Source organism: Nomascus leucogenys, chromosome 20, assembly GCF_006542625.1.
Source record: "Nomascus leucogenys isolate Asia chromosome 20, Asia_NLE_v1, whole genome shotgun sequence".
NCBI classification, from domain to species: domain Eukaryota; kingdom Metazoa; phylum Chordata; class Mammalia; order Primates; family Hylobatidae; genus Nomascus; species Nomascus leucogenys.
In genome coordinates, this window is record NC_044400.1 from 45,797,240 (window position 1) to 45,820,638 (window position 23,399).

Below are 23,399 nucleotides of genomic sequence, written 5' to 3' on the forward strand. Positions count from 1 at the left end.
GGAGTTAAGAGTTTAAAACAAGAAAACCGAAGCTAGCCACTCACACCTGCAATCCCTGCACATAGGGAGGCCAGGATGAGAGGATCACTTGAGCTCAGGAGTTCAAGACCAACCTGGGCAACATAATGAGACCTGTCTCTACAAAAACTTTAAAAATTGTCATCCCATTCTCTATTGGAAAATAAAAAAATTAGCTGGGTGTGCTGGCACGCACCCATAGTCCCAGCTACTTGGGAGGCTGCAGTGAGAGAATTACTTAGGCCTGGGAGGTTGAGGCTACAGTCAGCCAAGATTGCGTCACTGCAGTCTAGCCAGGGCAATAGAGCAAGACCCTATTTCGAAAAAATAAATAAATAAAAACAAGAGGACCTAACAGAATCTGAGTCAGGAGGTGACTATTGGGAAGGTTGCTTGGAGTTTGAGTGGCGTTCTAACTGAAACCTGGAGGATAGGCAGAGGGGGATTGGAGACAGGCGGCAGTGGCTACATTAAACAGCCTGTGCAGGGTCCCAGTGTGGAGAGAGTGTTGGGGTCAAGGAATAGCATGAGCTATGGGGGGAAAGGGAAAGGGAGAGGGAGAGTGGCTTCAGGTGAACAGGTGTCTCTTGTAAAATGAAAACTTAGTCAAATTTCTGGAAGAATCTTTAAAACCTCTTAAAGAGATTGATTTCAGACTGATGATCAGATTTTTTTGTTTTTGTGGTTCAGACAGAAATCTTACCTTGTGTATCAACATTATTCCCTAGAGTTAGAGCCCAAGTCTTGCTCCCCTGCTAATCCTTTGAATTCTCCCCAAATCTATGTTCTTAATTTACCTCACCTACCTCCCCCAGGAAGGTAATCAGCTTCTAGTAAGAGGTAGTTTTCACAGACAATGTGTCCACATTTCTTCGTCTCTGCATCCTTGATGGCATCCGGGAAAGGTGATCATCGACGTAGTCAATGTATGTGTACGATTCTCCCACCAAAGGCAGGATTTAAAAAATAATGCTTTAAATAGAATGAGCAGAGGCAGCTACTTGAACCAGCTACTTGACTCTACTTGTGCTTTGAACAGTGTGAGATTCTCAGGTTTCAAACCTTAGTGCTCTTTGTTGACATTTTCTTTTTCTTTTCTTTTTTTTTTTTTTTTGAGACAGAGTTTTGCTCTTGTTGCCCAGTTGGAGTGCAGTGGTGCCATCTCGGCTCATTGCAACCTCCACCTCCCAGGTTCAAGCAATTTTCGTGCCTCAGCCTCCCGAGTAGCTGGGATTATAGGCATGTGCCACCACACCGGCTAATTTTTTGTATTTTTAGTAGAGATGGGGTTTTCACCATGTTGGCCAGGCTGGTCTCGAACTCCTGACCTCAGGGAATCCACCCACCTCGGCCTCCCAAAGTGCTGGGATTACAGGCGTGAGCCACTGCACCCAGCCTATGTTGACATTTTCTATCAAGAGTACTGCTGAGCTGGGGCCCTTTCGCCAGTTACTGAAGTGACGGATGCAGAAATGTATACATGTTCATGTATACACACAAGGAACCCTAATTCCATGGAATTGGCCTTCTCAAGCTTGCTGCATTCTCGGTTATGAGTAAATTTGATGCAATTTTTTTTTTTTTTTTTTTTTTTTTTTTTTTTTTTTTTCGGTTTTGAGTAAATTTGTATGCAATTTTTTTTTTTTTGAAGAAAATCTTTCTCTGTCACCTAGGCTGGAATGCAGTGGTGCAATCAGGGCTCACCGCAGCCTCGAACTCCTGGGCTCAAGCAATTCTCCCTCCTCAGCCTCATGAGTAGCTGGGCCCAGCTAATTTTTAATTTTTTATAGAGATGAGGTCTCGCTATGTTTCCCAGGCTGGTCTTGAACTCCTGGGCTCAAGTGATCCTCCTGTCTTAGCCTCCCATACTGCTGGGATTGCAAGTGTGACCCACTGTGCCTGGCTTGATTCAAAAAAAGTCCAGGTCATTACCTGACTTTCTTTGAGATGTTTATTTGTTTTATGACCTTATATAGATCTTATTTCACAATACAAAGAATAGAATGAGGACATTATATATGATTTATATCAATAAGTTCGACATTTAGGTTGTATGGAAAAATTCCTGGCAAAACATAAATAATGAATCTTAAAGTTAGCTGATTAAAAAAACCAAATAAATAAATAAATAAAATATATAAATTAAAAAACCCAACTGAAGGAGAAAAAAACCTATATAGTTCTATAAGGAAAAAAAATAGTAGAGTTTTGCGGGGCGCGGTGGCTCACGCTTGTAATCCCAGCACTTTGGGAGGCCGAGGCGGGCAGATCATGAGGTCAGGAGATCGAGACCACGGTGAAACCCCGTCTCTACTAAAAATACAAAAAAATTAGCCGGACGTGTTGGCGGGCGCCTGTAGTCCCAGCTACTTGGGAGGCTGAGGCAGGAGAATGGCGTGAACCCGGGAGGCGGAGCTTGCAGTGAGCCGAGATTGCGCCACTGCACTCCAGCCTGGGCGACAGAGCGAGACTCCGTGTCAAAAAAAAAAAAAAAAAATTGTAGAGTTTTTTTCCCCATTGTTCCCCATTTATTATTATTATTATTATTTTTTTTTTTTTTTGAGACAGTTTCACTCCTGTTTCCTAGGCTGGAGTCAATGGCGCGATCTTGACTCACTGCAACCTCCACCTCCTGGCTTCAAGCAATTCTCCTGCCTCAGCCTCTTGAGTAGCTGGGATCACAGGCATGCGCCACCATGCCTGGCTAATTTTGTATTTTTAGTAGACGGGGTTTCTCCATGTTGGTCAGGCTGGTCTTGATCTCTTGACCTCAGGTGATCCTCCTACCTTGGCCTCCCAAAGTGCTGGGATTACAGGGGTGAGCCACCATGCCCAGCCTGTGTATTTTTAACAAAGAATTTTAAAATCCTTCTTATATGCTCTTTTGGTTAATTTCTTTTTTAAATTTTATTTTATTTCATTGACAAATAATAATTGTACATATTCATGAGGTACATAGTGATGTTTTGAGACATACCATGTAAAGTGTTTAGATTGGGGCCTTGATTTTTCTCAAGCCACAGCAAGCATATTTTCCTTGATCAACGTGGCACCTGAAGTTAGATGGTGGCGATCTGTAGGAAAGATTAGGGCAAGAAATTCCACAGGGCTCCTGATGGGAACTTTAAGTAAAATAAAAGTAGTAAAACATTTGGAGTCCTTACCCTTTCCTACTAATCATAGCCTAGATTTTCATTCCAAGTAAGTTAATAAATTAAGAGGTAGATATTATTTAACTCACAAGTTGAAAATGCAAGTTGCATTTGAAAAGGAGGAAAACGTGGTCTGCTGAAGACATTGTTTCTTTGGTAAATGGCTCTTCATATTTTGGAATTGTAGCTCATTTAGTGAAAGCATAGATCTCTTAGAAATAGATTTTCCTAAAATCCCTATCCTAATAACCTAATAATTACTAGAAGATATATCTTTTTTTTTTTTTTTTTTTTTTTTTTGAGACAGAGTCTTCTTGCTCTGTCACCCAGGCTGGAGTGCAGTGGCACAATCTCAGTTGACTGCAACCTCTGCCTCTCAGGTTCAAGTGATTCTCCTGCCTCAGCCTCCCGAGTAGCTGGGATTATAGGCACCCGCCACCATGCCTGGCTAATTTTTGTATTTTTAGTAGAGATGTGTTTCACCATGTTGGCCAGGCTGGTCTCGATCTTCTGACCTCAGGTGATCCACCTGCCTTGGCCTCCCAAAGTGCTGGGATTACAGGCACAAGTCATCGTGCCTGGCTTAGAAGATGTACCTTTTGGAAAATGGCCTCCTCATCATTTTGTTTCAAAAAGGCAGACTCTAACCCAATTAAGACTTCAGGTAAAACTCATGTGGTCCATATGAGGGATGCTTACTAAAGAGCAAATACACCCAAAGGTCAAACAACTGAGCTAAAAGACATTGACTTTTCCTTGGCCAACCACTGGTAGGGAACTGTCACAAAATGACGCCAGGCTGCTCAAGGCAATCCCAAGAGGCAGCTTCTAAAAACGAGTTTTCTGCTTCTTCACTTGAAAATGGAAGAGATTCTTTTTTTCCATTACACATTACTTGGTACTGTTTATTTTGTACAACGTAGCTTTTTACTACAAAGAAGGGGAAAGTGGCCTATAATTTAATTTGATTTAAATTAAATCAACATAGGACCATCATATAAAAATACTGGAACAAGTGTGTGAGGGATACAAGGATAAATCAGACACTATCCTGGCCCCAGCAGAGTTTAAGAATGAGCATTTAAACATTTAGTTAATAAGAAACATGGCTGGGCACAGTGGCTCACATCTGTAATCTCAGCACTTTGGGAGGCCAAGGCAGGCAGATCTTTTGAGGTCAGGAGTTCGAAACTGACTGGCCAACATGGTGAAACCCTGTCTCTATTAAAAATACAAAAAAATTAGCTGGGTGTTGTGGTGCACATCTGTAATCTCAGCTACTTGGGCTGAGGCAGGAGAATCACTTGAACCCAGGAGGCGGAGGCTGCAGTGAACCAAGATTGTGCCACTGCACTCCAGCCTGGACAACAGAGCAAGACTCCGTCTCAAACAAACAAACAGACAAACAAACAAAAAACAAGAAAAGGCTGGGCGCCATGGCTTACACCTGTAATCCCAGCACTTTGAGAGTCCAAGGCAGGCAGATCACAAGGTCAAAAGATCAAGACCATCCTGGCCAACGTAGTGAAACCCTGTTTCTACTAAAAATACAAAAATTATCTGGCTGTGGTGGCGTGTGCCTCTAGTCCTAGCTACTTGGGAGGCTGGGACAGGAGAATCGGTTGAACCCGGATGGCAGAGGTTGCAGTGAGCTGAGATCGTGCCACTGCACTCCAGCCTGGCGACAAAGCAAGACTCTCATCTCAAAAAAAAAAAAAAAGAAAAAAGAAACAATACCAATAAAACAAGAGTGAATTAGATCAAGGAGCATCCTACCTCACATATGTAATGGTATATTTGAAAATGCAGTAGAAGTTACTGGATCCGTTTTCTCATCTGTATCCAGATTTGCCAAGGAGTATATTCACTACCCTCTTGTCTGGACCTCTCCCTTTTCTTTCCTTCTACCTGATCTCTGATCAAATTCGACGTCAGTGTTAATTTAGGTATGGAGCCTGCTGGTATTGAAAACTTATGCAAAAGTAACCCTGAAGTCCTTTGCTGTTTATAAGCATAAATGTATAATTACCACTATGATGCAGACTGAAGAACTTTCCAAGACTTGATGTAGCTGGGCATGGTGGCACACGCCTGTAGTCCTAGCTACTTGGGAGGCTGAGGCATGAGGACCACTTGAGTCCAGGAGTTCGAGCCTGCAGTGAGCTATGATTTATGATTGTGCCACTGCACTCCAGTCTGGGCAAAACAGTGACACCCCATCTAAAAAAAAAAAGAAGAAGAAGAAAAAAGACTTGTCAGAGTAATTGGGCCGAATTTACATTTAGCCCATTGTGAATACAGACAACCAGTGACTTCATCACAAAGCCTTCCTGTAAAAGCTAAGATGGTGCCGAGATCTGCTTTCTGGACCCAGACAGATATTTGGAAAAATGGTCTTTGGTAGAGTGTAAGAGCAGTGAGTTTAAGGCTAATTCCAAACTTAATGATTTGCCCTTTTAAAATTAGTTCATCAGCCTGGGCAACACAGTGAGATCGTGTCTCTACAAAAAATTTAAAAATTAGGCCAGGTATGGTGGCTCACGCCTGGAATCCCAGCACTTTGGGATGCTGCGGCAGGCAGATTGCTTGAACCCAGGAGTTCAAGACCAGCCTGGGCAATGGTGAAACCCTATCTCTACAAAAATTAGCCAGGTGTGGTGGCTTGCACCTGTAGCCCCAGCTATTCAGGAGGCTCTCCTGACCCTGAGGCTCAGTCGAGGCTGCAGTGAGCTGAGATGGAGGCACCACACTCCAGTCTTGGAGACAGAGAGAGATGCTGTCTTAAAAAAAAAAAGTAGCTGGTCATGGTGGTGCATCCCTGTAGCCCTAGCTACTTGTGAGGCTGAGGTGGGAGGATTGCTTGAGCCTGTGAGGTCAAGGCTGCAGTGAGCCTGCATGATTATGCCACTGCACTCCAGCCTGGGCAACAGAGTGAGACCCTGTCTCAAAAATAAATAACATAAAATAAAATTAGTTCATTCATGTGGGCAAAAGTTTCATAGATCTAGTGGTTAGTTACTTCGTGTGCTCTTTGATGTCTTGCTATTTGCCGAACAAGATAACCTATTTTCAAAACTGAAAAGGCAGGCTGGGCGCAGATCACTTGAGATCAGGGGTTTGAGACCAGCCTGGCCAACATGGTGAAACCCCCCATCTCTACTAAAAATACAAAAACTTAGCCTGGTGTGATGGCAGGTGTCTGTAATCCCAGCTACTCAGGAGGCTGAGGCAGGAGAATTGATTGAACCTGGGAGGCAGAAGTTACAGTGAGCCGAGATCATGCCACTGCTCTCTAGCCTGGACGACAGAGCGAGACTCTGTCAACAACAGCAACAACAATAAAAAAAAAAAACACAAAAAACACCAAAAACTGCAAAGGCAGAGAGGTGGATATGAGCCATGATTCAACCAATAACATGGCAGAGAAGCAGACAATTGCCTACAAAAGGAGGCCTGTCTACCTAAACGGAAGAGGTCTGGACCCACCATAGAGGGAGAAAAAGAAAATTGTGGGCATCAACAAAGTGTATGTGTCTTTTGGCAGAATAACAGGTCAATAATGGCTTTATGCTTTGTAGGATGGTATTTAATGCTCTAGAAAGCAAAGAGAATACTCCAAGGTTATGAAGCCGAAATTGGTAGCTAATGTCAGCGTTGAACCTCGAGGCAAATTTCATGGGTGATACTTAAATGTCACCCCTGTAGTTTCCAAGAACAAGGTCTCCAAGCCAGTCATTAGACATGCATCAAAGTTCTGCTGAGGTGGGGCCTCATCCCAGGCTGCACTTTGGGTAAAGCAGGTTTGCCCCAGGTGTGTCAGCGGTTGCTGTACCGTGGGCAGACAGAAATAGAATGTCTGACATTCACTTTAGCCATGCTCATTGGTTTCTGTGCAGGTATTGCCTGCCAAGAAGTAACAGTATGAGAACAGCCACACTGCTTTCATAAAGAATGACAAAATTTCTATGTCTGCAAAGTAAATGAGTTCTTTGAAACTAAGAACAAGGTCAGCAAAATACAAGTGACACCTCAAGCAAAGAATGAAGTGGGCATTGAAATACCATACCAGAGGCTGGGCGCAGTGGCTCACGCCTGTAATCCCAGCACTCTGGGAGGCCAAGGCGGGTGGATCACCTGAGGTCAGGAGTTTGAGACCAGCCTGGCCAACATGGTGAAGCCCCATCTCTATGAGTGGAAAAAAAAAACATAAGAGGCCAGGCGTGGTGGCTCACGCCTGTAATCCCAGCACTTTGAGAGGTCAAGGTTGGCGGATCATAAGGTCAGGAGTTCAAGACCAACCTGGCAACATAGTGAAACCCTATCTCTACTCAAAATACAAAAACTGGCCGGGGGTGGTGGCAGGCGCCGGTAATCCCAGCTACTCGGTAGACTGAGGCAGGAGAATCGCTTGCCCCGGGAGGTGGAGGTTGCAGTGAACTGAGACTGCGCCACTGCACTCCAGCCTGGGCGACAGAGCAAGACTCCATCTCAAAAAAAAAAAAAAAAAAAAAAGATTAAAAAAAAAAAGAGATTGATGTATGGCAAAACCAAGGCTGGGAGTTCAGGCCCCACAGAATACCCAGGTCTAGAACTCCTGTCTTTGGAAACTAATTCTCTTTTCTCCTCACCCCCCTGCCTCACTTAACGATGTCTTTCACAGCCTTTCCTCTTCATTCACACTACCACCTTCCTAGTTCAAGTCATACTTTGAGGCATAATCCCTAAATTACTGCACTGGCCAGAGAAGGAGGAAAAAAAGTGTAAGAAACCACATCAAAATGTCATCTGTGGTTGGTAGACATCTGATTTTAACTTTTTCTATGTCTGCTTTTCTGAGATTTATACATTTTACATAATAAGCAAATTTTACGTTCCTAAGGAAAAACGCACATCATTACTGGCACAACCTTCACCCTGGTATCTGAGTGCATGTCCATTATACAACCTATCTGTGCCTAGCTATCAGAGCTGCCTTTCTAAAATGTGTTCTCCAGGCTCCTGCTTAAACCCTCAGGGTGTCCTGGAATTTCAGAGTCATAACCCAGACCCACCCTTCCGCCTATCCCCTATCTCCAACCACACCCAACCCAACCCTCTCTGCTTGGCAGGCCAGCATCCTCCTTGTCCTAGGACCAGGGGAGCTCCATTCAGCTCCTTCGCGGCTACTCTCCTCTATACAGAGAACCCCATACTCTCTGTCCTTTCCCCTTTATCTCTCCAGATGTTATCCTTTGAAGCTCAGCTAGTCTACGGCCAGACCACCCTGATCACTCCCGATCTTATCTGAAGCTCAGCTTAATTCCTTCCTTCTCCAGGTCACCTTTGTCACCTTTTTTTATCTGCATCGGGAACGGCAAACAGGTTTCGTTTTATGTAAACCAAGTCCATGCCATTGACGGTGGTTGCATAGAGAATTCTATTTTATTTATTTATTCCAGAGTCTTACTCTGTCACCCAGGCTGGAGCGCACTGCCGCGGTCATGGCTCACTGTAGCCTCTACCTCCAGGGCTCAAACAGTCCTCCTGCCTCAATTCCTGAGTAGCTGGGACTACAGGCATGCACCCCCATGCCCAGCTAATTTTGTTTGCTTTTTGTAGAGACAGGTCTCACTATGTTGCCCAGGCTGGCCAACTCCTGGGCTCCAAGGATCCTCCTACTTCAGCCTCCCAAGGTGCTAGGGTGGCAGGTGTGAGCCACCATGCCTCGCCTTGCATGGAGAATTCTGAAAGCCTGCCCATGTTGAAAGGAAAAAGAGTCCTGTGATTATAGTGGTTTTTGCCATAGGCAAAAGAAGGAAAAGTGACAGAATGAATGTGACATGTTTTTCATCCAGATTTATAATAATTCTTTTAGACCTGTGATGTCCAGTACGGAAGTCCCTAGCCACACATGGCTATTTAAATTCAGATTAAAAAGAAGAAAAATAGGGCCGGATGCGGTGGCTCACACCTGTAATCCCAGCACTTTGGGAGGCTGAGATGTGTGGATCACGAGGTCAGGAGTTCGAGACCAGCCTGGCCAGTATGTTGAAACCCCATCTCTACTAAAAATACAAAAATTAGCTGGGTGCGATGGTGTGCGCCTGTAGTCCCAGCTACTCAGGAGGGTGAGACAGGAGAATTGCTTGAAACCAGGAGGCGGAGGTTGCAGTGAGCCGAGATTGCACCACTGCACTATAGCCTGGGCAACAGAGGGAGACTCCATCTCGAAAAAAAGGAGAAGAAAAATAATAATTTAATTAAAATTAAGTACAGAAGATTCTCCACCTAGAATGTTTAAACTTCATGATCGTCCAGTCATGATGGCTCACCCCTGTAATCCCAGCACTTTGGGAAGCCAAGGTGGGCAGATCATCTGAGGTCGGGCGTTCCAGATTAGCCTGGCTAACATGGTGCAACCCCGTCTCTACTAAAAATGCAAAAATTAGCCAGGTGTAGTGGCACACGCCTGTAATCCCAGCTCCTCGGGAGGCTGAGACAGGAGAATTGCTTGAACCCGGGAGGCGGAGGTTGCAGTGAGCCGAGATCACACTACTGCAATCCAGCCTGGGTGATAGAGTGAGACTCCATCTCAAAAAAAAAAAGAAAAAAGGATCTAATATCCTTAAAATCCATCGTGAAGTTTATTTACTTTTAATTTTTATTTATTTATTTTTTATTTTTTAGGTGGAGTCTCACTCTGTCGCCCAGGCTAGAGTGCAGTGGCACGACCTCGGCTTACTGCAACCTCCACCCTCCGGGTTCAGGCAGTTCTCCTGTTTCAGCCTCCCAAGTAGCTGGGATTACAGGTGCGTGCCACCACACCTGGCTAATTTTTGTATTTTTAGTAGAGAGAGGGTTTTGCCATGTTGGCCAGAGTGGTCTCAAGCTCTTCAGGTGATCTGCCCACCTCGGCCTCCCAAAATGCTGGGATTACAGGTGTGAGCCACCATGCCCCGCCTTAGATGCCTTTTTTTTTTTTTTTTTGTGACAGAGTCTCCTGTCACCCAGGCTGGAGTGCAGTGGCGCGATCTTGGCTCACTGCAACTTCTGCCTCCCAGATTCAAGTAATTCTCCTGCCTCAGCCTCATGAGTAGCTGGGATTACAGGCATGCACCACCATGCCCAGCTAATTTTTATTTTTAGTAGAGACAGGGTTTCACCATGTTGGCCATGGTTGGCCCAGCTGGTCTCAAACTCCTGACCTCAGGTGATCTGTCCACCTTGGCCTCCCCAAAGTGTTGGAATTACAGGCGTGAGCCACCTTGCCTGGCCACATTTTTGACTTATGATATTTTTTACTTATGATGGGGTTAATGGGAAGTGGCCCATTGTAAGTCAAGGAACACCTGTAAAATTAAAAATTTTTAATATGGTAGCCAGTGGCACATTTCAAGTGCTTAATAGCCATATGTGGCTACTGGCTACTATCCTGATAGCAGCAAAGATACAGAACCTTTCCACCATTACAGAGTTATATGAGATGGCCCTGTTTATTATTTCTTTCTTTATTATTTATTTTTGAGACAGAGTCTCCCTCTGTCACCCAGGCTAGAGTGCAGCGGCATGATCTTGGCTCACTGCAACCTCCACCTCCTGGGTTCAAGCAATTATCCTGCCTTAGCCTCCTAAGTAGCTGTGGCCACAGGCGCACGCCACCATGTGCAGCTAATTTTTGTTTTTGTTTGTTTCTTTTTGAAACAGCGTCTTACTCTGTCACCCAGGCTGGAGTGCAGTGGCACGATCTCGGCTTACTGCAACCTCCACCTCCCAGGTTCAAGCAATTCTCCTGCCTTTGCCTCCCGAGTAGCTGGGATTACAGGTGCATGCCACCATGCTTGGCTAGGTTTTGTATTTTTAGTAGAGATGGGTTTTCACCATATTGGCCAGGCTGGTCTCGAACTCCTGACCTCAGGTCTCCCAAGTGCTGGGATTACGGTGGCTCCCATTTTAGATATGTAGTTATATGACAATGCAAGGAAGAATATATTTGCTTAGTGTGTGTGCCTTGTTTTCTCAGTGAGAGACCAAAAGGGTTTGTTTTTTTTTTTTTTTTTTTTTTTTAAGACAGTCTCACCCTGTCGCCAGGGTGGAGTACAGTGGCACAATCTCAGCTCACTGCAACCCCAGCTTCCTGGTTTCAAGGGATTCTCCTGCCTCAGCCTCCCAAGTAGCTGGGACTACAGGCGTGCCACCACGCCCAACTAATTTTTGTATTTTTAGTAGAGATGGGGTTTCACCATTTTGGCCAGGATGGTCTTGATCTCTTGACCTTGTGATCTGCCCGCCTTGGCCTCCCAAAGTGCTGGGATTACAGGCGTGAGCCACCACACCTGGCCCAAAACATTTCTATGTGCAGTAATCTTCGCTTACATTTATTTTGTAACCTTAGTGCACCTAACCAGTGCTGGATATATAAGAAATACTTTGTAAGTATTTGTTGAATTGATTTTTTAGTACTTAGTGGGCAGTGCACCATTAAAGTGTATGAATTTTGAAATAGGAAACCAAGTTTCTGGCCCCTTCTCTTCTGCAAACTAGCATGTGACTTAGAATATCTCATTTAACTGAAGCAGGTCAGTTTCCTCAAGGGTAAACAGTTGTAGACTGGACTATATTGGAAGATTCTTCCAGGTTTGGAATTTTGTGGTACATATGGAGTATTCACTTTTAAATAAAAATATACACCCCCCCATCCCCCAAACACCCACACACACACACACACACACACACACAATGAAAAGTAGCAGGTTAAAAAATATTCTAGCTTATTTTAAACTTCATTTGTCCTAGGAGGCTGAGGCAGGCTTATTGGTTGAGGTCAGGAGTTCGAGACCAGCCTGGCCAACATGGTGAAACCCCATCTTTACTAAAAATACAAAAGTTAGGCCAGGTGCAGTGTCTCATGCCTGTAACCCCAGCATTTTGGGAGTCCAAGGCAGGTGGATGACTTGAGGTCAGGAGTTCAAGACCAGCCTGGCCAACATGGTGAAACCCTGTCTCTACTAAAATATACAAAAGAAAAAAAAAATTGCCAGGTGTGATCTCAGATACTTGGCAGGCTGAGGCAGGAGGATCACTTGAATCTGGGAGGCGGAGGTTGCAGTGAGCCGAGATCACACCACTGCACTCCAGCCTGAGCAACAGAGCTAGATTCAGTCTCAAAAAAAAAAAAAAAAAAAAAAAAAACTTAGCCAGGTGCGGTGGCATACGCCTGTAGTCCCAGCTACTTGGGAGGCTGAGGTGGGAGGATTGCTTGAACCCAGGAGGTGGAGATTGCAGTGAGCCAAGATCACGCCACTACACTGCAGGGTTGCTGCCTGGGCAAGAGAGAGTGAGACTGTCTCAAAAAATAAAATAAAAATAAAACAAACAAAAAACCAACAACTTCATTTATCTAATTTTCCAAAGATATAAGCCTAGCATTTCAGGATTAAATTCTCTGCCACAGCTACAGCTGAATTGGGCAAGTCAGATGGAGAGGTAGTTGCCTTCGTCAAACCTGGTGAGGTTTTATACTATTTTTAGTCTCACTGCATGCAGCAGTCACCAGTCAATGCTGCCAACCCTTTTCCATTGCTCTAAGTCAGGCATCAGTAAACTGTGGTTTATTGTCTGTTTATATATGGCCCTCTAGCTAATGGTTTTTACATTTTTAAAGGGTTGCAAAAAAAAAAAAAAAAAAAAAGAACCAGACTGGGCAGCACAGTGAGACCCTGTCTCTACAGAAAATAAAAAAATTAGCCAAGTGTAGTGAAGCACACCTGCAGTCTACTCAGGAGGCCGAAGCAGGAGGATCCCTGGAGCCAGGGAGGTTGAGGCTGCAGTGAGCTGTTATGGCACCACTGTCCTCCAGTCTGGGTGACAGAGGGAGATCCTGTCTCAAAAACAAAAAACAAAAACCCCAAAAACAAAGAAACAAATGAAAAAATAATATGTAACAGAAACCACATGGTTTGCAAAGCCTATAGTATTTACCTAGCCTATGACAGAAATGTTTGCCATCCCCTGTACTCAGTGACTTTCCTGTACAGACCCAACCATTTTTTAAGGCGAGTCGTTTTCTGAAGTGTTATAAGGTCCTGTGACTTAAACACCGTGGAATTAAACTCCGTCTTGTCTATGGTTTAGAAAGAACTCTGAAGACAGGGAAGGGCAGCCAGGCTGGCGGGGAGTAGACGGGGACCCTCGGCTTGATCAGCTTTGTATTGAAATACTACAAAGTAGGCAGGACCCCGTGTTCTGAAGGCAGAAAGCGAGTCGTTGGATCCAGAGTCTGTGTGTTCTGGTCTTGGCTTTGGGAATTTGATGAGTCACGGTTTCTGGCTGTGTCCTTCTTGACTTACAGCTTTCACAAGAATGAATTCTGAAGGCCCCATGAAGGGGGAGAGTTGTGAGAATCGTCATCTATGATTGGTCCATGCTTGCATTTCAGTTTGTCCTTCTTTTTCTTTTTCTTCTTGCTGCCTCTCCTTTCAGCACTCTGGGGATCTAGATTGGATGGGCAGCTAAAGGGACTGAAATGAAGAGGCAAGAGCCAAACTTCAGGCCCTAGAGCAGGGCTGGGCCAGTATCTGAATTCTGATAGCAGCACTGCCAGGCAGCCCCAGGGCAAATGCAAAGTTGATTGGTTTTTCTTAAGAACTCTTACTTTTCTTTCTGATGCTCACTGCCAGGTGTCCAAGGGCCCTGGAGCTTCCCAAATCTCCTTTCTACTTAAGCCTATTCCCTAGGTTTTTACCAAGCCTTGGTTTTTAAAAGGCACCTCTTCTTAGTTACCAAAAAACTCCAGTTTTGGCATTTTTTGCCCTATTTATCCTTTTTTCCCCCTCCTCTCCTTGTCCCATTCTTTCCTCTAGGCTATTTTCAAAGTATACACAACTGCCTTTAGAATAATCCAGTGTGCCTCACCTTAATAAAAATCCAGATTTACAAAACAAAAATTATTTGAAAGGTGAATCTTTTAGTTAAAGAAATCTGGCCAGCCGGGCGCGGTGGCTCACGCTTGTAATCCCAGCACTTTGGGAGGCCAAGGCGGGCGGATCACGAGGTCAGGAGATCGAGACCACGGTGAAACCCCGTCTCTACTAAAAATACAAAAATAGCGGGGGGGGGGGGGGGGGGGGGGGGGGGGGGGGGGGGGGGGGAGATGGAGCCCGCTGGTAAAAAAAAAAAAAAAAAAAAAAAAAAAAAAACCCTCTACAAAAAATACAAAAAATTAGCCGGGCGTGGTGGCGGGCGCCTGTAGGTAGTCCCAGCTACTCAGAGAGGCTGAGGCAGGAGAATGGCGTGAACCCGGGAGGCGGAGCTTGCAGTGAGCCGAGATCGCGCCACTGCACTCCAGCCTTGGTGACAGAGCGAGACTGCGTCTCAAAAAAAAAAAAAAAAAAAAAAATCTGGTCAATATGAAAGACTAGCATCTCTTTTTTAATGTTTATCACTTTGTTTGTTTGTTTGTTTGTGACAGTCTCACTCTGTGATCTGCAACCCCACCTCCTGGGTTCAAGCGATTCTCGTGCCTCAGCTTCCCTAGTAGCTGGGACTACAGGTGTGCTAACAGTCGTATTTTGTACTAATAAAATAGCTGGCTAATTTTTGTATTTTTAGTAGAGACAGGGTTTCGCCATGTTGGCCAGGCTGGTTTCAAACTCCTGGCCTCAAGCAATCTGCGCACCTTGGCCTCCCAAAGTGCTGGGATTACAGACCTAAGCCATCATGCCTGGCCATGTTTATCACTTTCTACATTTCATTATAGCAAGCGGTAACTAGGGGAGGTCCCCTAGTTGCGTGCAAGCAGATTCATTTTTGTATTTGCAGATCACGTAACACAGTGAAATTCATAGCCTTACCCCCATACTGGATCATAAAAATATTTTACTTTCCCTATTTTGTTTACTATCGCCGGGGGCGGTGGCTCACGCCTGTAATCCCAGCACTCTGGGAGGCCGAGGCGGGTGGATCACGAGGTCAGGAAATCGAGACCATCCTGGCTAACACGGTGAAACCCTGTCTCTACTAAAAATACAAAAAAAAAAATTAGCTGGGCGCGGTGGCGGGCGCCTGTAGTCCCAGCTACTCGGGAGGCTGAGGCAGGAGAATGGCGTGAACCCAGGAGGCGAAGCTTGCAGTGAGCCGAGATAGTGCCACCACAGTCCGGCCTGGGCGAAAGAGCGAGACTCCGTCTCAAAAAAAAAAAAAAGGAAATGTTTACTATCAAGCCTGAGCTCATTCAATATATCCAGTGGCCTGGATCAGGATCATGTGAAAAACAGGACCTTGGCTTGCTTACAACGTTTGCATTTGTTTTGGTTGGTACAGATTCATTTGGATCAATTCCCAACTTATTCTCAAAGAAGATTCTAGCACAGTACCAGGCTCCCAGTGGCTTTTCATTCATAGTAATGAGCATTAGCCGAGCATGGTGACATGCGCCTGTAGTCCTAGCTACTCAGGAGGCTGAAGCAGGAGGATTGCTTGAGCCCAGGAGGTCAAGGCTGCAGTGAGCTGAGCGGTGTCTGTGCACCATTGCTGCATTCTAGAATTCCCAGCCCGGAACTATGCTGTTGTCGTGCCCAGGAAAGCATCCATGAGAAAAGTCTGTTCTGAGTCCGAATGCCGACTCCAGTTCTGGATAGAATTCCTTGACACACACGGCACTTCCAGCCTTGGTTTTCATGGTTGCTGTGATAGCAGAACACACAGCTGTGAAACAGGAGAAGATGAGCAACAGAAATTGACGTGCTAAAATGTGAGATGAAAATATGCAGAAAAGCCAACCATCTTTAGACATCTCATTTATTCAGAGTTCAGTGTAAGCCTAATAGGTACAAGCTGCGATTTTGGAGTCTGGTGGGTTCCAGTCTTGCTTTCCACCAATAATTAGCTTCACTTGACTTCTTTGGGTTTCCGCTTCCTCATTTGTATGAGAAAATAGGGATCATGAGAGTACTTGGTACATAAGATTTGGCACGAGGTTGTATATGTCGAGAATTTAGCACTGTGTCCAGTACACAGCAGGTGCTTAATAAATGTTCGTATTAGTGTTTTAGCACATGTGGGAGGGACATAGCCCAGTGCAGTGTTTCTCAAATTTTGGGGACTCTGGACATCTTCACAGACAGATAAGATACAGGGCATTCAATTAGCTATAACTTCAGATAAGCAGTAAATAACTTTTTAGTACAAATATTTCCCAAACATTGTATGGAACATATATGAAAATATTCATTTCTTATCTGAAATTCAAGTTTAATTGGGCACCCTGAAGTTTTATTTGCTAAATCCGACAACCCTGTTTTCCTTTTCTTTTCCTTTTTTTTTTTTTTTTTTTTTTTTGAGACAGGGCTTACTCTGTCACCCAGGCTGGAATGCAGTGGCGTGATTACTGCTCACTGCTGCTTCAACCTCCCAGGCTCAGGTAATCCTCTCACCTCAGCCTCCAAAGTAGCTGGGACCACAGGTGCATGCCACTATGCCTGGCTAATTTTTGGTATTTTTTTGTGGAGACAAGGTTTCACACGTCACCCTGGCTGATTTTTTTTTTTTTTTCTAGATGGAGTTTTGGTCTTGGCGCCCAGGCTGGAGTGCAGTGGCGTGATCTCAGCTCACTGCAACCTCTGCCTCCTGGGTTCAAGCAATTCTCCTGCCTGGCCTCCCGAGTAGCTAGGAGTACAGGTGCCTGCCACCACGCCCAGCTGATTTTTGTATTTTTCGTAGAGACAGGGTTTCACCATGTTGGCCGGGCTGGTCTCCAACTCCTAACCTCAGGCTATCTGCCCATCTTGGCCTCCCAAAGTGCTGGGATTATAGATAGCCACCACGCCTGGCCTACCACGGCTGATCTGAGCCCAAGCCAGGAGGGCTGGGATTACAGGCATGAGCCACTGTGCCCAGCCCTGTTTTTATATTCTTAAAAATTATTAACCAGGTGTGGTGGCTCATTCCTATAATCCCAGCACTTTGGGAGGCTGAGGCGGGTGGGTCACTTGAGGTCAGGAGTTCAAGATCAGCCTGGCCAACAGGGTGAAACCCTGTCTTTACTAAAAATATCAAAAATTAGCCAGGTGTGGTGGCGCATGCCTATAATCCTAGCTACTTGGGAGGCTGAGGCATAAGAATTGCTTGAACCCGGGAGGCAGAGGTTGCAGTGAGCCGAGATCATACCACTGCACCCCAGCCTGGGTGAGTGAGACTCTGTCTAAAAAAAAAAACAAAAAAAAGATTTTTGAGAAATGCAAAGTGCTTTTAAAGTGCTTTTATTTGGGTTCTATATATTGATATTTACTGCATTAGAAATTAAAATTAAGAAAAATATATTAATTCCTTTAACAAGAATAATAGTAAGCTCATTTTTTATGAAAATGTTTTCATTAAAAATAATTATATTTCCAAAAAAAAGTAGACAAAGAGAAGATCATGTTGTTTGTATTTTTTCAAATCTCTTTAATGATTGGCTTGATAGAAGTCAGTTGTATGCTCATATTTACTTCTGCTTCAATCTATTGAGGTATGTCATTTTCATTGAAGTTCTATAGGGAAAGAAAATTCAACCTCACAAAGATATGCAATTGGAAAAGGGAGGAATATTATAGTAGACTTTTTGGATTATTGTGAACATTCTTCTTTGATACTAAACCCAAACTCTACAAGAGGTAGATTTGTTTTGTTTTGTTTTGTTTAAGATGGAGTCTTGCTCTGTCGCCCAGGCTGGAGTGCAGTGGCACAATCTCAGTTCACTGCACCCTCCGCCTCCCAGCTTCAAGAGATTCCTGCCTCAGCCTCCCGAGTATCTGGGATTACAGGCGCCTGCCACCATGCTGAGCTAATTTTTGTATCTTTAGTAGAAACAGGGCTTCACCATGTTGGACAGGCTGGCCTCGAACTCCTGACCTCAGGTAATCTGCCAGCCTTGGCCTCCCAAAGTGCTAGGCTTACAGGCGTGAGCCACTGCACCCAGCCAAGAGGTGGTTTCTTAAAGGTTAGTTGCATGCGGAATCTGAAACCGTAGCAAGGAACTTTTCATGCTCTGTTACATTAAAATTGGTTGGTCCATCTTGAACTTTGAATGGACTGCTTACCCATGCATGATTCTGTAACATCATGGTTGGTTATTTGGAAAATATTGGTTCACTGAGTTGTGAAGATCTTCCAAATATTGAAACATTTCAGTATGTATTTTTAAAAATCCACATTTGTAAACGTCATAGCTGATCTCATGAGAAAAGTCTTTAATAACTGGCAAGAAGTCAAGCTCATGGTGATAAATGCAGGTTGCCCCCAAATTTTTTCTTCCTTTTTTTTCATTTTTAAAAATTATTTTTCTTCTCCTTGCACAGCAGGGCTAACTCATAGGCAGTACACCCAGAGTTAGCCAGGTTCCCCCATATTTAACTTTTGCTTGAAAGCTTGAATTTGATCGTTGGAAATCAATACTGTCTGTTGTGTTCTTTGAAGTGCCAGGGTCACTTCATTCATTTTCTAGAAAATGTCTGCTAAATATTCAAGTCTAAATAATCATAGTTTGTTTTATCAAGTAGTTTAGCCTGTGACTCTCAAGTGATTTTTCCTTGAGACAGCAATCGTAATTTGGTATACAGTAGAAGTGCTTTATCATACTTTCCATTTCATCACACAGAGTATTTTTAAAACATCTACTTGAATTGAGACTTAATTAAATAGGCTGGATGTGATGGCTCATGCCTGTAATCCCAGCACTTTGGGAGTCTGAGGCAAGTGGATCACCTGAGGTCAGGAGTTCAAGACCAGCCTGGCCAACATGGTGAAACCCCATCTCTAATAAAAATACAAAAATTAGCTGGATGTGGTAGCAGGCGCCTGTAATTCCAGCTACTTGGGAGGCTGAGGCAGGAGAATCACTTGAACCCAGGAGGTGGAGGTTACAGTGAGCCGAGATTGTGCCACTGCACTCCAGCCTGAGCAACAAGGAGACTCTGTCTCAAACAACAACAACAAAATTGGAATTAAAAAATTTTTAAAAATAAAAAAATAAAAATAAAATTAATACTGTGTTATCAAATACATTCTTAAGGAAAATTGGCTTAAAAAAAAAAAGTAGAACAACTTCAAATGCCTGGTGGTAAAAAAATGCCACGATTACTAGTATACTTTGGTGGCACTGCCTCTTACACAGCTAGAAGTTTTAGCCACCGTTGCCTTCTTATCACTAGTCAGTGTCAATGCCGTGTAAAAGGGAAATATGTTACTATGATTAAGAACCTTGGAGCCTCTCAGCATTCCAGGGACCTCACTTTGAGAACTGCTGGTCTAGTGGTTGATGTCCCCATGATAGGCAGTACTGGACAGTGTAGATTGATCTCCCCTCTCCTATTGCAGCCCCTCCTTCCTTGGGCAGTTTGGGAAAGCACTAAGAGGCCCTGGGCCCTTTCTTAGGCATCTGTTGAGGTTGGCTAGGTGATGGGCAGTTTCTGAGGTCACATTCATGGTGCTCTTTGAAGTCCTCTAAAGGGGTTTGAGTATGATTCGTGGGCATTCCTAAACCCTTGGAAGATTCTGGAAGATTTAGAAGCTCCAGATTAAATCTCTACCTCTCCTTTCTCCTCTATTAGTTCCTAGTGTCCAAGGGAGCTCAAAACCCCTTTCAGAAGCTGAAACTATTCTGCAGGCCAAATATTTACTAGCCTCAAAGATATTCAGGCTAGAAAGGGGCCCCTACAGCTGAAAGATGCTTTGGAATAGGCCTGGGGCAATAGAGCAGCACTTACCAGAGACACATTATTCTGGCCTATTGCAGCTCTGCAGTTGAAAATTCTAGGGGTATACCTGCATGCTGGCATACCAAAACAATAGAGAAAAAACTCCACTTAAAATCACATGGCTGGAGGTGGAAAATGCTATTATAAAACATTTCTATTGCACAGAAGGCACAGTCGTTTCTCAGGGACACATAATTAGTCTCTGAGCAGCGTGAGACTTTTATATGCCAAGTGCCGTATAGAACACAGGGAATTCTAATACAACCTACAGGGTTTAAAGTCAAATAGCAAATTTGTGATCACAGAAAAAAAAGAACATAAAAGGCTTACCCAAAGTGGGAGAATCCATATTTTTTTGGTTGGATTTTATGGTCAAAGGAGGGCTTCAATATGAAATAGAGTTCATCAGTAGATTTCAAAGTGAACAGTAGAGATTATCTTAATTGGGGATAAGAGAGTAGGGTGGGCTGGGCACGGTGGCTTATGCCTGTAATCCCAGCACTTTGGGAGACCAAGGAGGGTGGATCATGAAGTCAAGAGATCAAGACCATCCTGGCCAACATGGTGAAACCCCGTCTCTACTAAAAATACAAAAATTAGCTGGGCGCCTGTTGTCCCATCTACTTGGGAGGCTTAGGCAGGAGAATTGCTTGAACCCGGGAGATGGAGGTTGCAGTGAGCCAAGATCATGCCACTGCACTCCAGCCTGGGCAACAAGAGCGAGACTCCATCTCAAAAAAAAAAAAGGAGGGGGTAGGGTGGAGGGAAGTGGGAGAGGAGGGTGAGGAGGCCAAGGTAAAGGATTGCAGGATGCTGGGTGTGGTGGCTCATGCCTGTAATCCCAGCACTTTGGGAGGCTGAGGTGGGCAGATCACCTGAGGTCAGGAGTTCAAGACCAGCCTGACCAACATGCAGAAACCCCATCTCTACCAAAAATATAAAATTAGCTGGGCGTGGTGGCACACACTTGTAATCCCAGCTACTCGGGAGGCTGACGCAGGAGAATCGCTTGAACCTGGGAGGCGGAGATTGCAGTGAGCCAAGATCATTCCATTGCACTCCAGCCTGGGCAACAAGAGTGAAACTCCATCTCAAAAAAAAAAAAGAGGATTGAAGGAGAAAAACTGGGTTGAACTGGTTCTGGTCAGAGGTTGGCAGAAAATACATGCAAGTAATTTTTATTTTTTGGTTTTTTTAAGGACAAGGTCTCACTCTGTTACCCAGGGTACAGTGGTGTGATCTTGGCTCACTGCAGCCTCAACTACAATTCCCGGCCCGAGCAATCCTGCCACCTCAGCCTCCCAAGTAGCTGGGACCACAGGCACATGCTACCATGCCTAGATCATTTTTTATATTTTTTATAGAAACGAGGGTCTCACTATCTTGACCAGGCTAGTCTTAAACTCTGGGCTCAAGTGATCCTCCTGCCTGGGCCTCCCAGAGTGCTGAGACTACAGGTGTGAGCCACCTCTCCTGGGGTGGATCTTGATTTAGACCAAGCTTATCCAACCTGTAGCATGTCCAGGATGGCTTTGAATGTGGCCCAACACAAATTTATAAGCTTCCTTTGGGATTTTTTTTTTTTGAAGCTCATAAGCTATCATTAGTATCAGTGTATTTTATGTGTGGCCCAAGACAATTCTTTCAGTGTGACCCAGGGAAGCCAAAAGATTGGACACCCCTGATTGGGTAGTAGACAGGCTCCTGGGGTGAGTAGGCTACAGTCTGCATGTGCATGAGAGTGTGACTCAGGCAAAGAGAAGGGCTCCAACTGGGACCTGCCTGGATTCTCAGATCTGTCATTATTAGCTGTGTATCCTTGGGCAGCCTCTCTGAGTCTGTCCTCTCATCTGTCTGTTTAATTAAATGAGGTGTCATATATCAAATACCTGATTATTGTAGGCACTTGAGAAGCGATGTTTGCAGCTGGGCGCAGTTGCTCACGCCTGTAATCCCAGCACTTTGGGAGGCCGAGGCAGGTGGATCACTTGAGCTCAGGAGTTTGAGACCAGCCTGACCAACAAGGTGAAACCCCATCTCTAAAAAAATAGCAAAATTAGCCAGGTGCAGTGGTGTGTGCCTGTAGTCCCAGCTACTCAGGAGGCTGAGGCAGGAGAATCGCTTGAACCTGAGAGGTGGAGATTACAGTGCGCCGTGATGGCACCGCTGCACTCCAACATGGGTGACAGAGTGAGACTTCATCTCAAAAAAAAAAAAAAAAAGAAAGAAAAGAAACAATGCTTGTTTTGTGGTGTAATTTGATGGCTAGCTTATTTGCTATCTGGACTTCGTAATCCCATTTTCTTATCCTCATTGAAATACAAAATAAATAAAAAATAAATAAAAGCAAAGCAACTACTTTAAAACCCCAAATTCTGGCATTTGTTTATATAGTGATCCTTCTGTATCCATGGGGGATTGGTTGCAGGCCCCCCAGATTTTGGAGCTTGAGTCCTCTATATAAAATGGTGCAGTATTTGCATATGACCTACACATATCTTCCCATATAGTTTGAGTCATCTGTAGATGACTTTGAATACCTAATCCAATGGAAATGTTAGTAAGTAGTCATTATGCTGTATTGTTTAGGGAATAATGACAAGAAAAGGAAGTCTGTATGTGTTTAGTACAGACACAGCCGTCCTTTTTACATTTTTACATTTTTAATTTTTTGTGGGCTCATAGTAGTATATATATTTATGGAGTACACGAGATTTTTGAATATTCTTGATCTGTGGTTAGTTGACTTCAGGGATGCGGAACCCACAGACACTGAGGGCTGACTGTACGTAGAATATATGCCTTTGAAACACTGTTTTGGATTCAGATTTTGTGTCTTCAGGCTTTTTTCATCAAAATTTAAGTATATTTCTGAACAGTAAGGCATTGGACTCCATGCCAGGGGGTGCAGAGGTGAGTGTTCTGATGATCTAGAAAGCAGTTGAGGGTCAGGCACGGTGGCTCATGCCTGTAATCCCAGCACTTTGGGAGGCCGAAGTGGGTGGATCATTTGAGATCAGGAGTTCAAGACCAGCCTGACCAACATGGTGAAACCCCGTCTCTACTAAAACTATAAAGAAATTAGCCAGGTATGGTGGTGCATGCCTATAATCCCAGCTACTCAGGAGGCTGAGGCAGGAGAATCTCTTGAACCTGGGAGGTGGAGGTTGCAGTGAGCTGAGATTGCGCCACTGCACTCCAGCCTGGGCAACAGGGCGAGACTCCATGAAAAAAGAAAGAAGGAAGGAAGGAAGGAAGGAAGGTAGGTGGGGAGGGAGGGAGGGATGGCATTTGAGGATATACAAGTACCCTAATGCAGAGTGGAATGAGACAGGTGACCCAAGAGGGGTGCTCATGGGAAAGACTTCTGTGATGGAGGTAATTACTCCCCAGCATGCAGGGAATTTACTCCTCTTGGGTTTGCGTATAGAAGGGCACGCAAGGGACAAGACGTTGAGTGAGATAAACCCTAACATTAGAATAAGGGGCTGGCCTGCACCGAGGGAGGAAGGAAGGA

At 44.5% G+C, this 23,399-nt stretch overlaps 1 protein-coding gene across 1 annotated transcript in view; it reads left to right on the forward strand.

Annotated features, from left to right (window-relative positions):
- The window catches only part of RBM47 (RNA binding motif protein 47), a 205,730-nt gene that overhangs the window by 87,316 nt on the left and 95,015 nt on the right, over positions 1–23,399 (forward strand). The gene's annotated exons all lie outside the window — the stretch shown is intronic.